Source organism: Schistocerca nitens, chromosome 5, assembly GCF_023898315.1.
Source record: "Schistocerca nitens isolate TAMUIC-IGC-003100 chromosome 5, iqSchNite1.1, whole genome shotgun sequence".
Taxonomy (NCBI): Eukaryota; Metazoa; Arthropoda; class Insecta; order Orthoptera; family Acrididae; genus Schistocerca; species Schistocerca nitens.
Window position 1 is genome coordinate 252,775,329 of NC_064618.1, and position 14,814 is coordinate 252,790,142.

The following is a 14,814-nucleotide window of genomic DNA, read 5'->3' on the forward strand; positions in this document are numbered from 1 at the left end:
ATTGACACCGGTGTGTCAGACCCACCATACTTGCTCCGGACACTGCGAGAGGGCTGTACAAGCAATGATCACGCGCACGGCACAGCGGACACACCAGGAACCGCGGTGTTGGCCGTCGAATGGCGCTAGCTGCGCAGCATTTGTGAACCGCCGCCGTCAGTGTCAGCCAGTTTGCCGTCGCATACGGAGCTCCATCGCAGTCTTTAACACTGGTAGCATGCCGCGACAGCGTGGACGTGAACCGTATGCGCAGTTGACGGACTTTGAGCGAGGGCGTATAGTGGGCATGCGGGAGGCCGGGTGGACGTACCGCCGAATTGCTCAACACGTGGGGCGTGAGGTCTCCACAGTACATCGATGTTGTCGCCAGTGGTCGGCGGAAGGTGCACGTGTCCGTCGACCTGGGACCGGACCGCAGCGACGCACGGATGCACGCCAAGACCGTAGGATCCTACGCAGTGCCGTAGGGGACCGCACCGCCACTTCCCAGCAAATTAGGGACACTGTTGCTCCTGGGGTATCGGCGAGGACCATTCGCAACCGTCTCCATGAAGCTGGGCTACGGTCCCGCACACCGTTAGGCCGTCTTCCGCTCACGCCCCAACATCGTGCAGCCCGCCTCCAGTGGTGTCGCGACAGGCGTGAATGGAGGGACGAATGAAGACGTGTCGTCTTCAGCGATGAGAGTCGCTTCTGCCTTGGTGCCAATGATGGTCGTATGCGTGTTTGGCGCCGTGCAGGTGAGCGCCACAATCAGGACTGCATACGACCGAGGCACACAGGGCCAACACCCGGCATCATGGTGTGGGGAGCGATCTCCTACACTGGCCGTACACCACTGGTGATCGTCGAGGGGACACTGAATAGTGCACGGTACATCCAAACCGTCATCGAACCCATCGTTCTACCATTCCTAGACCGGCAAGGGAACTTGCTGTTCCAACAGGACAATGCACGTCCGCATGTATCCCGTGCCACCCAACGTGCTCTAGAAGGTGTAAGTCAACTACCCTGGCCAGCAAGATCTCCGGATCTGTCCCCCATTGAGCATGTTTGGGACTGGATGAAGCGTCGTCTCACGCGGTCTGCACGTCCAGCACGAACGCTGGTCCAACTGAGGCGCCAGGTGGAAATGGCATGGCAAGCCGTTCCACAGGACTACATCCAGCATCTCTACGATCGTCTCCATGGGAGAATAGCAGCCTGCATTGCTGCGAAAGGTGGATATACACTGTACTAGTGCCGACATTGTGCATGCTCTGTTGCCTGTGTCTATGTGCCTGTGGTTCTGTCAGTGTGGTCATGTGATGTATCTGACCCCAGGAATGTGTCAATAAAGTTTCCCCTTCCTGGGACAATGAATTCACGGTGTTCTTATTTCAATTTCCAGGAGTGTATTTTAAGAACTGGCATTCACGAATGTACTAAATGCGAAACGATAATTGTTGATTGGGTTATTCACGTGCTTAAAGACTGATACAAAAGTATCTCGGACATAGCTTGGGATAGTGCTTCTCTGAGAATATCTCTTCACAATAACGTCACTTCAACAGCTACTCTGACCACTTGCAGTTACGGAGATATCTGACTGACGGGAAGTTCAAACTTATGAGCTTCAGCCATCAAACCCTTTCAGAATTCATTTAACTCTCTACGTTCGTTCGATATGATGAAAACATGTTGATGAACTGTGTATATGCACATTACCGTCCCATGCATAGTGTGATGTAATATGGAGCCTGTTTGTTAGGTACAGATTAACTTCTGGTGACTTAGTAGATATCCAACGAAATGCACTGATGTATTAACGGGTTTCCAAATCCCAGTATATCGGTCGACTATCTGTCGTTAACATAACCATGTAAGTGTTACAAATAATTTTCACATTAGCAGCACCAATATTCTCTATCATATGCGCCACTTTTCTATACATTTGTTTAACATACATCGATTCTAAGACAGTAGTGCAGTATATTACAACAAAAGGAACTCAGAGCTAAAATCGCCAGAATGGTTCCTGAGGAGATTAAGCGCGATACTGTAGCTGTTAGAGACTAAATGAATGATGGTTGTATTCTATGTAACATTAACTATAAATTGAAAACCAATCCAGCCATAGGATCGTAAGGGAAGATGGCCAACGCCCTAGTTATTATTCCAATTAGTAACTATGAACAGAACATTCATGCGTTTTAGCAGTAACAACATTACTAAACTAAATTACGATCCAACTAACAAATTTAACACCCTAATCAACAAAAGACTTATGAAGTGTACCTTCATTTTCGCTGAGAAAGAGACTATAGAGTGTATGGTTTTGAAGCCTAGGACTCATACACTTAGATTACAACCAAAATGTCACATGAACGATATTCTTGTTCATCCTATTGTTAACGGTATGGATAGTTCAGAATCTGTATTAAAGAAAAAGTTGAATATGTGAAAAGTGAGTGGTACACTTATGAAGGAAAATTCACAGTTCATAAATCAGGAAAACTAGTAGATCAAAGCAGAAACATCCATATCCAAGAGGAAGGTAAATTTGGTTACCTTGATATTACTCATCTATATACCAATATACCAGTAACCAACACCAGTGAAATTATAAAAGAAAATCTAATTAGACATAAAAAGGCCTGCTTTGGTGAAAGAAGCGAATTTGTCGAGTTTCTGCAGGTAACTTTGTAATACAACTCTTGCCGTTTTCATGGTGAGATATACAAACAGCATTAGAATTTGGCGATCCTTCAGGGAACCACGAGACAAATTCATAAGTCATTTGGAAGGGAAATTGTTCAAGCAGTATAAAAAAATTCAGTCAAGGTTACCATCTACAAGCAGAATGTTGATGACACATTGGACCTACCAAATGGCTTCCTGCAGTCATAGTTTAATTCTCTGCACCCAAACACAAATTTCATTAATGAATTAGAGGTTGAAAGCAGTTTAGTATGTTTAGATATTACAAAGAAATGGCTCTGAGTACTGTGGGTCATCAGTCCCCTAGAACTTAGAACTACTTAAACCTAACCAACCTAAGGACCACACACACATCCATGCCCGAGGCAGGAGTTGAACCTGCAACCGTAGCGGTCACGCGGTTCCAGACTGTAGCGCCTAGAACTGCTTGGCCACTCCTGCCGGCTTAGATATTACATTCATGAACAATAGTTACAAGCGCAAATATGGCATCTACTGGAAGCCAACTACTACAGACTCATTAATATACAATGAATCTTGCCAGCCTAACCCCCTTAAACAATCATTTTCATGATTTCCTAGTTTATTAAAGTTGACAAAGGTGAAATTTATAAATAACTCGCGACTTTACACCATTTAGCCCCAGTGGACGGTTAGAATCCTGACACTGTAATCCACATACATAACCACAATCTGAAAGACCAACGAAACATTACCAAAAATTAAATTAATTAAAGAAAAACCTAGATACACTAACAAAATAGTGTGCTTGTACAAAAATACCAAAGTCAGGATAGGATTTCAGACTGGTAAACTTTTCAGAATACCAACAGGACAGACCCGCTAACATCAAGGGTATATAAATCATGACCATTATGAAGTTGTGTGTACAGGGTAGACAGGGAGGAACCTTCAGACTTGGTTCAACGAACATGCAAAACTTAATGAAAACAATTAATGTAGTTTCGTTTCTCACCTCAGGAATAATAAACATACCGTTTCAGGTACACACAAATCTTTAAAAATTCTAAACTGTGGAAAGAAAGTGAAGAAATAGAATATAATAGAAGAAATTGAAATATGAAATCACATTTAAACACAACAAGAACACATAATTAATGAACAGACTGATCTATGAAACAACAACAAAAAATTGGGTAACTTCAATCATATCTGACAAAGATTACTGTTAAATTGAAATGTAATTTACAGTCTCATTAATATAAGGTTAAGCGAACCCCCAGGTACTCATGCACCAATCGTTACACTTCGGCAAGACCTCAGCTTATTTTCACACATTTACTTGTTTCTTAGTCTCTGCTCCCTCCCCTTGTTACCTCTTTTGGTTCTAACATTCATTTACATCTTATATTTAACATCAGCTTTATGGACCTATGCTCTTTATAAATCGATGGTTGTCTTATTATCTTAATTAGCCCACTTTCAAGGATGTTAACGATAGTCTAATTTTGAGTGATCCGTTATGCTATGTGTGGCTTTTAACGTTTATGAGTTTGTCCATGAAGATATTATTATGTTTATAAGTTAAATAATGTATCTTTATACTTTCAGTATATTACAACATCACTTGTATGTTACCCTTCATATTGCCATTATAACATCACTTAGTCCCCCATTCTCTTTCTTCATTGCGACTGGCGCACACTTTGTGTATTCTAACGCTATGCGACTCACACCTAATTGCTTACCTTTGCTGCAGCAAACAATTATTGTTCACTTTTCTTAAACGCTACTTTATTCCAACCCTATGTCTTAGCCTGTTACACCTTTTAACCAGTGTCTCAGTGCTCTCTTTTTACTCACATCAAGCAATTTATGTAACATTTTCTCAAATCATAGTACGAGAATAAGTGTCATGTTATATATGTCATATATGCAGGAATGTTATATATTATATATTTTACCATCACTTGAGCATCACACCTAGTGACACATTTTTGCTGTTCCAACCTACCCCTGTTCACATTTTATATAATTATATTTTAGGCTGTTATATTTATTTTACTTGATGGACCATTTGCCATATTTTTTTCTGCCAGCGCCACCTTCTATTTAAGCTGCCCTTAGGTCTATGGTGCTAAATTATAAACTGATCACGACCTTATGCTATATTATATTCTTCAGCATGTCGTTCGTTTGCTACAGCAAACTTCTCTTTCCACTTTTCACACTACTGTTTTATGTTTGTTCTTCGTTACTCGGCTGCCGTCTGGCAAAAGCCATTTATTGCAGTAACAGCTCAGAGACTGGGCGTTGGATGTCTCCTGTCATGATCTGCCGTCTTGTAACTGATGAAAATCGTATTTGCGACTTACATATAGATTTCCAGAGATCTCTTAGCCTGTGTTTGCTTTTTACTGCTCCTTAGCTCTATACATCATAAATTGTTCGATGTCGATGTGCTAAATAAGGTATCATTATATTTTCGTATATTTAATAATGTCACCAGTATGTTACATTTTGACTTGTACTATAAGATGACTGAGTATCTGTCCTCTTTTTGGTTTGACACTGATAGAACAGTTCACATTAGACAATGATTATAAATCAAATATTAATCGTTTTATTGTGTATTGTATCACTGTACTTTCATGTCAGATCGTCTGCTGCATCAAACATATTTTATTTACTATTGAAATGTCTATAACCTTATGATTTTGCTTGTTATGCTTTTTAATAGATTTACCACTAACCTCTATCACCCCCTCTCGCTGTTTTTTACCGCTAGTAACACTTTATATAAGATGTTCCTAAACCACAATACGAGAGTAAAATACCATTCTCATAGGTTACGCGTTTTACTGTCACGTGTCTTGCCATGGAATTAATTTTTGCTGCCTCTGTTCCTGCAAGTAGCCCCTTTTACGTAAGATGACCCTAGGTCATGATGCTAAATTGTAAACTCGTTATTTTTTCTTTTTTCTTTTCAACTTATCATTGTTATGCTGGAGCGAACACTCTTGTCACTTTTTTAAACATTTCTTTACGTTTGTATTTTCTTCTTTAAAAAAATCTTTTGTACGTCATCTAGTGTGCCATGTATCACATAACTGTTCTGACTCCGAATGTAAGCTATCGCCAGTCATGAATGTCACTTTCTAGCTACAGTAAACGTTATTTGTTATACATGTGTAGTTATGTTATCACAGGTTATATTTCCAATGATGTACCGTCTGACAGAGGGTATTCATAAGTTCTTTGCGTTCCAAATTTAATAAAGACTTCTTTCTCCCTGCTCTCCCAGATTTCAGCACACCCTGCAGACGCATTTGATACCTTGGCACAATGTCGACCTTTTCATATACTGAAAATGGTTTATTTGAGTATTTGTAATTATTATTGTTCTGGGGAAATACGTACAGAAATGTGTAAAGCTCCATCTCTGACAATATGAGTATTCTGACTGAGAACAAAAGAAATTCATACACTTATTATTTTTTTATTAGTTATGAAAAATAAAATTCTCTTGTATCTTACTACGATTGTAAAAATATTTTCGAACATCTTCTAAAACCTGACAGAATAATTGTCCACTGAGCGAGGTGGCACAGTCATTGGCACACAGGACTCGTTTCGACAGGACGACGGTTCAAACCCGCATCCAGCTATCCTTATTTAGGTTTTCCATGATTTCCCTAAATCGCTTCAGGCAAATACAGAGATGGTTCCTTTTAAAGGGCACGGCTAACTTCCTTCCGAATCGTTCCCTAACCTGATGGGACCGATGTCCTAGCGGTTCGGTCCTTCGCCCCAAAATAAACCAAGCAACCAACCAACAATGCTCTTGCATGCAACAGACAACTTACCTCGTCTTGCCGCAGCAACTGCGTGAATACTCGGCATCCAACAACATGCTAAACTAATTCAAAAGAAATACTGCGGTCCATGCAGAGTGCAATGCATGGTCACAACTACAACTACTGTGCTTTTTTATACAGAAAATGAATGGTTAGTAAGGGTTTGGCGAACTAGGCTTAAGCGGAGTAAAAAAATGAAAAAAAAAACAATAATAGCTTATAATTTACTGTTTCAGAAAATTGAAGAGTTTAACATTGACAAACTTTACACAGCTCTTTCCTTCTCTTTGAAAAATTGATTGGCAAAAACTTTATTTATTCCACAGTGTTTACAACCAGTTATCACATACCTGCTCACAACAGAGGTACAAATATTACACTCAGTGTTTGCATACACAGATGTGACAAAATCCCTCCAGTGTACAACCAAGCAACAACTACATGCACCAAAAAGGCAAATTACCAGAAATCCTCAGTTAGCACCAGTCTCCTCCGGCGCTATTAGCACGGTCTCAGTGACATCTGTCTTGCGGCTTCTCTGCACGGCAGACTGCGTCCGACTACTACCAACTACGAGTACTTGCAGTACCTGTTCGCTACTCGCTATACTAATATGTCAGATTCAGAGTTCGCTTGTGCACACCAAACAGAATCAGTGGCCAAGTTTCCTAAGAAATATTAACGTCCAACTTTCTATATGCTTATAATAGCACACAATACGCGAAATCTCTGACTTCTGTATCGATCTATGGACATACTGATTGATATTGCTGTATCTGTGCGGTAATTGTTTCCCCCGTGGGCAAAAAAATGGTTCAAATGGCTCTGAGCACTATGGGACTCAACTTCTGAGGTCATTAGTCCCCTAGAACTTAGAACTAGTTAAACCTAACTAACCTAAGGACATCACAAATATCCATGCCCGAGGCAGGATTCGAACCTGCGACCGTAGCGGTCTTGCGGTTCCAGACTGCAGCGCCTTTAACCGCACGGCCACTTCGGCCGGCCCCCCGTGGGCAGATATGACATTTGGTGTTCAGTAACGATGCGGACACATGCAGTATCCTATGACGTAGCATTAATAATAAGATAACTGTTAATGCATGCATTGAGCTTTCTGCTTTTAATTCTGAAGCTGGTACGTTATATGCTCACTTTTATATCTGCTGTATCGCCGTTTTTAATGGTATATAGTTGTATAACAGATTCGGCCAGTTTAGTGTTCGTTCTTTACTGCTATCGTCATCGCAAAGATTGGCAGGTGCCTCTCCCCTATGCTTTGCGTTGTTATCTGTTCGTCTGTGTAATTTGCTTACGTCGCCGAGACTGTCTTCTGCGTCTGTACGCAAGTCAGTTGGACATCATCATTTTGCTTATCATGGTTCATTGTCGCTGCCTCACCCTTGTAGCACAACCGCCGCCACCGCCCCCGCTGCTACCGCCGCTCCAGTCATCTTCCCGCTGCCACAGCCTCCGCCTCCCCTACATCGTCGCTTTGGCTTTCGCCGTCTTTGCCACTGCCGCAGCCGCGGTCTACTCGCCGCCTCCGTCTTCATCGCCGCCGTCGCCATCCTCATCTGCCACCTCATCACACCAGAAGTCGCTGCCGTCATCCTCTACCATCTCGGCAACACTTCGCCGTTGAGAAGCATCAACTCAGTTCCCTTTCGTCTTACGCCAGAACAGATCTTCCCGCCATCTCCATCACTTATACCGTCTTGTTAAAATTCATGGTGAAACCCTCAGCTGTCATTTATTTCGGCCTATTCGCTATTAGTTTCGGTCAGTGACAATTATCAAGCATAGCTGGCATAAACGGTAGGAAAATTATACCGGGCAGCTAAGTTTGATAATGGTCATTGATCGAAACTAGTAGTAAATTGCGCGAAATAAATGACAGGTGAAGGTTTCAAAATGAATTATAAAAATTATTCGGCGGCTGAATATCCCCTCGTGAAAACATACATAAATTTGTACCACCATTTTCCCTGCTGCCGCTCTCACTATACAGAGCACATCCGCTGGTCCACCACCTTACGTCCATCCTCCCCTTCAAAAGTCTCATCCCATCTGCAGTCGCTTCCTTTGTCTACTCTACTCTTCCCACAAACTTTTCCACGTCTTCTACCACATCCTTTACCTACCAGCCACTCCCAATTTTTCTGACGCCAACAACCTCCCGTGAAAGTCCAGCCAAAATAGCAACTCACCGAGCTGCCATCGCAATGCCTGAAACTGTATTACCATCAACAGGTAACTGCACCTACTCAAGCCTATTGGAAAGACCTACCCCAGGTGATAACCCATCTTCTCTAGTTCCTCAACCTTCCCTCGATACTACTGTCTTCTCAAAAACCTCCAAAGCGCTCTAGTACATATCCCATTCCCAGCACTGTAACCAAACAATCACAATCAATTCCCCATCCTACTTAACATGTGGGCACTGTTCACCCCTCTGCACTTTCTCTCCCAATTGTTCACACCTCTGTCCTATCCCTCTCTGACCCCAAATTTCTATATGTCAACTCCCTCCCAAATGAAATACAAAGTATATGCCTCACATTCCCTTCACCCAGATCATACCCCACAAAGATTCCATCCTCCTTAAATCTTCAGATCTCAAATTCCACTCAGGTCTTCTTCGAATCCTCACATAAACTTTCCTCATCCTTCCCTCACTCTCTTCAACACTACCTACCCCATAGAAACAACAGGTTTCCTGCCATCATAGTGAAGGCTGGTCCTGAGATCATGGCGAGTACTTGGACCTGCACAGCCCACTATATCTGCAATGACTGAGGTCCCATCTATCTCATTTGAGTCTTCACAGAGTCTGCTCCCTCCTTCAATCACATATTTACAGAAGGAGTCCTGATTTACAGCTGCTGTCAGAAAGACAAACTCCTAAATCTCTCCCCCAGTCCTAATGTCCTCCTGTTTTCCGACTTCTCCAAGGTGACACTGTCCATAATCTACAACACACTGTACTGAAAGTTACACCACCCCAGATGTCATCCTAGCTTCTCCCAAAATCAATGGATGCCTGACAGCAGTAGTCCTCAATATTTCTCGAAGTGACCACCTGCCTATTCTACTCACCATCTGCTACACATAACCTTATACCCATGTAACACATCCCAATCTCCATTCGGAAACCATACATAACTACTCCGTTCCCAACTTAAATGTGTACCAGGAATCCATAGGAACCCAAACTGGAAGCCACCCCTAACCTTCCAACAGACTGATAATATTTCCCATCCCACTACCTTCCCGCAGCAGACCTCATCAGGTGCAATATCCTCCCAAATCCCTACCAAGGCCATGTAGCCCCATCGCTCACTCTCCATCCACAAGTCCTACTCATTCTCTAAGAATCCCATTGCTTAAATGGCTTCTTCATAAGGACTGATAACGAGGATACACTCATTTGCCACTGACAAATACAGAGAGACATCTAAAAAAGTCACTGAAGCTGGTACCAGACAAAGTCTGTGCTCCAAATTAACTTTTCCAAGTACTGCAAAGCATTCCACTGTCCCACTGGCCGTCAGTCCACCTCTCACTACCTGCTCTTCCATAACAGTCGGCCCTTACCTGACAAACTGTGCAGAGCTGACAATTTTGCATCCTATCTCTCCAACATCTTCTCCAACCACAACGACCCTAATTTTGATTACTCCCTGTTCTCTATCGTCAATGAATGAACAAACTCCACCATTTCATCCCTGGCGCCCAGCTTTCAGAACTTGGACAAGATACCAAAAACAGAATTAAACACTCCAATCACAGCACATGATGTGAAACACGTAATTCACAGAAAACGAATCACATCTCCTAGTCATGACCACATTACATACTGACACCACAAAGTATGCCCTTTTCCTCGTAGTGACACTTGCAACCATTAAACCAATGTCCTTTCCAATGGCTACTGCTGTGAAGTGTGGAAAATCTTCCTCAAATAGCACAAACCAATACCTCCACCTACCATCCCATACGTTTCACCTCAGCATTTATCAAGGTCTTTGAATCTATCCTCTCCCACCACATCCATCAAAACCTGAACCAACACCAACTCCTTCCGACTAACCAGTGTGGCTTCCGCCTCTCCTTCTCTTCTAATGACGAGCTCCTGCATCTCATCTCCTATCCCGCCAGATCAATACCAGTAAATCCACTATGATAGTTTCCCCTAATTATGTCCCCCTATCCTTTGTCACCATTAACAACACCAATTCCCACACCTTCTATTCTATTGCAGGCTGGTCCAAAGGCTCTGTTAAGCTCTGTTCCTCTGTTCTCCTCTGTCTCCTCTAAAGAGTGACATGCTCAAACAACCTTCACCATTTCACATCCCTTATTCTGCTGAAGACACCACTTCCCTCACTCTCTGTCCTACATTCCAGAAATCGCAATGATCTCTCCAGATCTACCACAATTAGTTTACCTCCTGGTGTAACCAAAAGTACCTCAAAATCAACCCTTTCAAAATCCAGACTAATTATTGGGCACATCACCAGCACCTCCTGTCACCACGACTTCTGCTTTACCATTTATAACTATCGTATCCAGCTAACTAATAGAGTAAAATATCTTGGACTAACCAATGTCCAGCAACTAACATGGAAACCTCACCTACTAGCCATCCAACAGGAAGGCTTCAATAGACCGAATCTACTAAATCTACTAAATGGCCAAAACTGGGATTGCATCCCTCCACTGTCCCCCACACCCACAAAACGTTGATCCAACCCATCTTTTGTTATCTGACCGTTGCCTCCATCTCTACCTCACCCAATTTCTGTAACTCCTTCCAAATCCTGGAACACCAGACACTCCGCCTCACTTTATGCATCTGTTTACTTCCCCCAAAAGGATCCTTTATCAGCTCATCAAATTCTTCCCTCTCCTTAGAATGAACACACCTCAACAATCTATGCCATCTGAAACCTCAGCTCGAATAATCCTATTGTTTTTCTTCTAGTTTCCAATCTTCATATGCTGCTGCACCTTTACCAAGACACTCACCATTTCCAAACCTACACACCGTCCATGTGATCCCCCAAAGCAACTTCAACCACCTCCCCCTCCCAGGTCATGAACCCAGACCCAACATTTACCACCGAGCGAGGTGGCGCAGTGGTTAGTACACTGGACTCGCATTCGGGAGGACGACGGTTCAATCCCGTCTCCGGCCATCCTGATTTAGGTTTTCCGTGATTTCCCTAAATCGCTTCAGGCAAATGCCGGGATGGTTCCTTTGAAAGGGCACGGCCGATTTCCTTCCCCATCCTTCCCTCACCCGAGCTTGCGCTCCGTCTCTAATGACCTCGTTGTCGACGGGACGTTAAACACTAATCTCCTCCTCCTCCAACATTTACCATCCTACCAGCTCTAAGTCCACCCCACCCCTAACTCCTTAGGGCTCCCCCTACCTTCCCTTCCCCATATTCCCTTACATATTTTTCCCCTTTTGCCTTTCTTAATATCCCTGCCTTTCCCTGTCAACTTTCAGCCTCACCAGTACCACCTCTAGTCCATCCTGTCTTTTGTCACAATAACCACTCCTATTCCATTGATACTATGCACCAGTCCTCCATCCTTATACCACCACATTCCTACCCTTTCCACCGACCAACCTTTTCCCCTTTAACAACATACGACCTACTGCAGGACAGGTACTTCCAGTTTTGAGTGCTAGGAAAATACTTGTTTTAGTTCTCAGAGTTTCAGCATGATGTGCTCTATTGTGTATCGTTTTACCTTATATTATTGGTGTTTTTAACTGTGAGTGCAAGAAGTCATATCTCTTGTACATATCAAAACTTCCATTTTAATTTCACCTTTATAAGTTTTAAATTTATTGTAAATACCTCACCTTCCTGTTTCTTTCACCTAGTTTTTTTGCCATTTGTTTGAGGAGTGGATTGGCTGTACCACTTACAGCCTCCTCACTCATATGGGGTGTGGGGGTATGAAATAACAACAAAGATAGAAAAACACTTCGACATTTATAAGCAAAGTTTTATGCTGTTTCTTGTAAATTATTATTTCTGATTCTCAGTAAGCCGAACATATACTTGTTGTATCTTTGATCTATTTCTTTGCCTATAAAGGCGAAATTTGCCAATGGTGCGAGGTATCACAAATTAAATGCTTGTGAAAACAAGCTGACGTGGAAAACTTCAAAATGTCCATCAACAAATATGTGACTGTGGTGACCCCATGAAGAAAATGATTACGTAGCGTGAACACAAATTCTCAAGGCTGTTGCGAATATTTTTTAGTGCACGTTGGGTTCCATTTTATATTGCCCTCTGCAAGCCGTGTGAGCGGCGATATCGATTCCTTGCTTGAATAAACTCGCCTAGCGTTGCTTAGCTATGGCTTTCTTCAGCTTCGAATGGTGGTGCCTGAGGCAGCTGTACAAGAAATTTGAGCAAGTAGGCAGCTTAGACAAGATCGCTGGGGTCTGGCTGTTTCGATGTTACCTCGCTCAGTATACCATCTGGTACCTCAGAGCTGTTGTCATCTGCACGCCTCATGTTTCTTTCGTGGCTCGAGCAACTGTACGCTGCCTGTGTCGTGATGGTCCATATATTGCAGTTAGACTTTGGGAGTGCTCCAGAAGCCATAGCTGGAGATATGGCCTCATACATTGTCCATAATTCGCTTCGGCCTGATGCAAAAACGTCGATGAACAGCTTTGGTTTCCTTTTTAGGTGTTGATTGGAATTTGCGAGACAACACCCTCTCCGTATGGAGTCACCTGTGAGTGTCATGTGTTATTCTGATGTTAAACTGTTTCGACATTTTCTACGGACCGTGTTTGGCCGATGCTTTTGTGTGGATCATTATTCTGGCGATAGGAATCTGTCTAAGCCAAATACTCGTTTAATTGTAAGAGGGTATCAGTTTCAGGAGGCGTATCTGTTTCTTAAAATTGAAGTTTTTTTGTATCTTTTTCCCTATGGTCTAAATGCCTCTTAATATTTATCTTCTTTTGAAAGATCTGACCTAATGGACTTAGTTGTAGACTCCCATGTTTCCATAGTGTTCAGTTGCTTTGTCAGTTTAATTTGTTTTCTGTGTGTTTGTTTTATAATTTGTCGAGTAACTGTCTGGGAAGTCAACCGAAATGGATCTCTTACTGTATTTGCCTATTTCGTATGCTTCAGGCCTTTTAATTGCCTGACATTTCATTGCTCATGAAACGACTTGGTTAACCCCTTAGTCTGCTTCACAGATGAGTACATGCTAAATTTTTCACTTTCTGTGATTACCCATATTAGTGAAATAGGGTGCTACACAGCTGTGTGTGTAAAGTCAAAAAGTGAAAATCTGCTTCACAGATGTATAAAATCTCTGCTTACTATGAGTATGTGTATTAGTGAAACAGAAGTTCTCTTTTGGTTGTTTCGCAGCTGTAAATACAACGTTATAAGTTTTGAGTGAATTTATAAACATTGTGGTTGATGGTGTTAAAATCTGCTTCAAGGACGTGTACATTATTTTACATGCGTATCAAGGAATTGTAATTCCTTTTGCTACTTCCCCGCCAAGTAAGTAAAGTTTCAAAAATCTTAATGCTAATTTTCCGATCTGAGGACTGATTTTACTTGTTGTAAGAGACTGCTTAACGAACATGTACATTAATTAAAATTTTTGCTTTCCCTGGTTGTCCAAACAAGTTAGGTAACATTTTCTTTCTGTTTTTCTTTCAGCAGTGTGTGGAAGTTTTTAAATTTTTGGTATTTTTCATGCAAGTCTATTCTGTATCCTGCCTGCTTCACAGACATATGTATAAGTGTTATTTCCTGTGTTACTTAACTTTGGTTTCTCAGAACCTAAAAATTTGTTTTCAAACTTAGTCTCTATGGCGAGCTGGTACCACTTGTTTCGTGATTAAAAAATCACCCTCTAGGATAATAATAAAGAATTTTGTTTCTAATATTATGTTATTTTTGTTCAGCGAATTTCTATTTCTAGATCCCATTTCATTACCAGTTCAGTTTGTTTGAGGACTTTGGGCAACGTGGTACGAGTAGCTAATTTAAGTTAACCATATCAAAATCCAGAAGCAATACACTTAAGTGTAACAAACTGTAGTCAGCGAGACCAATTAAAGTAACGCACTAAAGTGATTCGTTGAATAAACAAGATTAAAAGACTGTGGCTACCAGCTGCGGGAATGTTATTAAAATGCTTCGTCTTTGCTGTCGGTACTACGTGAATTAATCAGGTTTGACATCGGCTGTAGTAATGACAGTTAGCCTTTTCAAAATTACCTGAT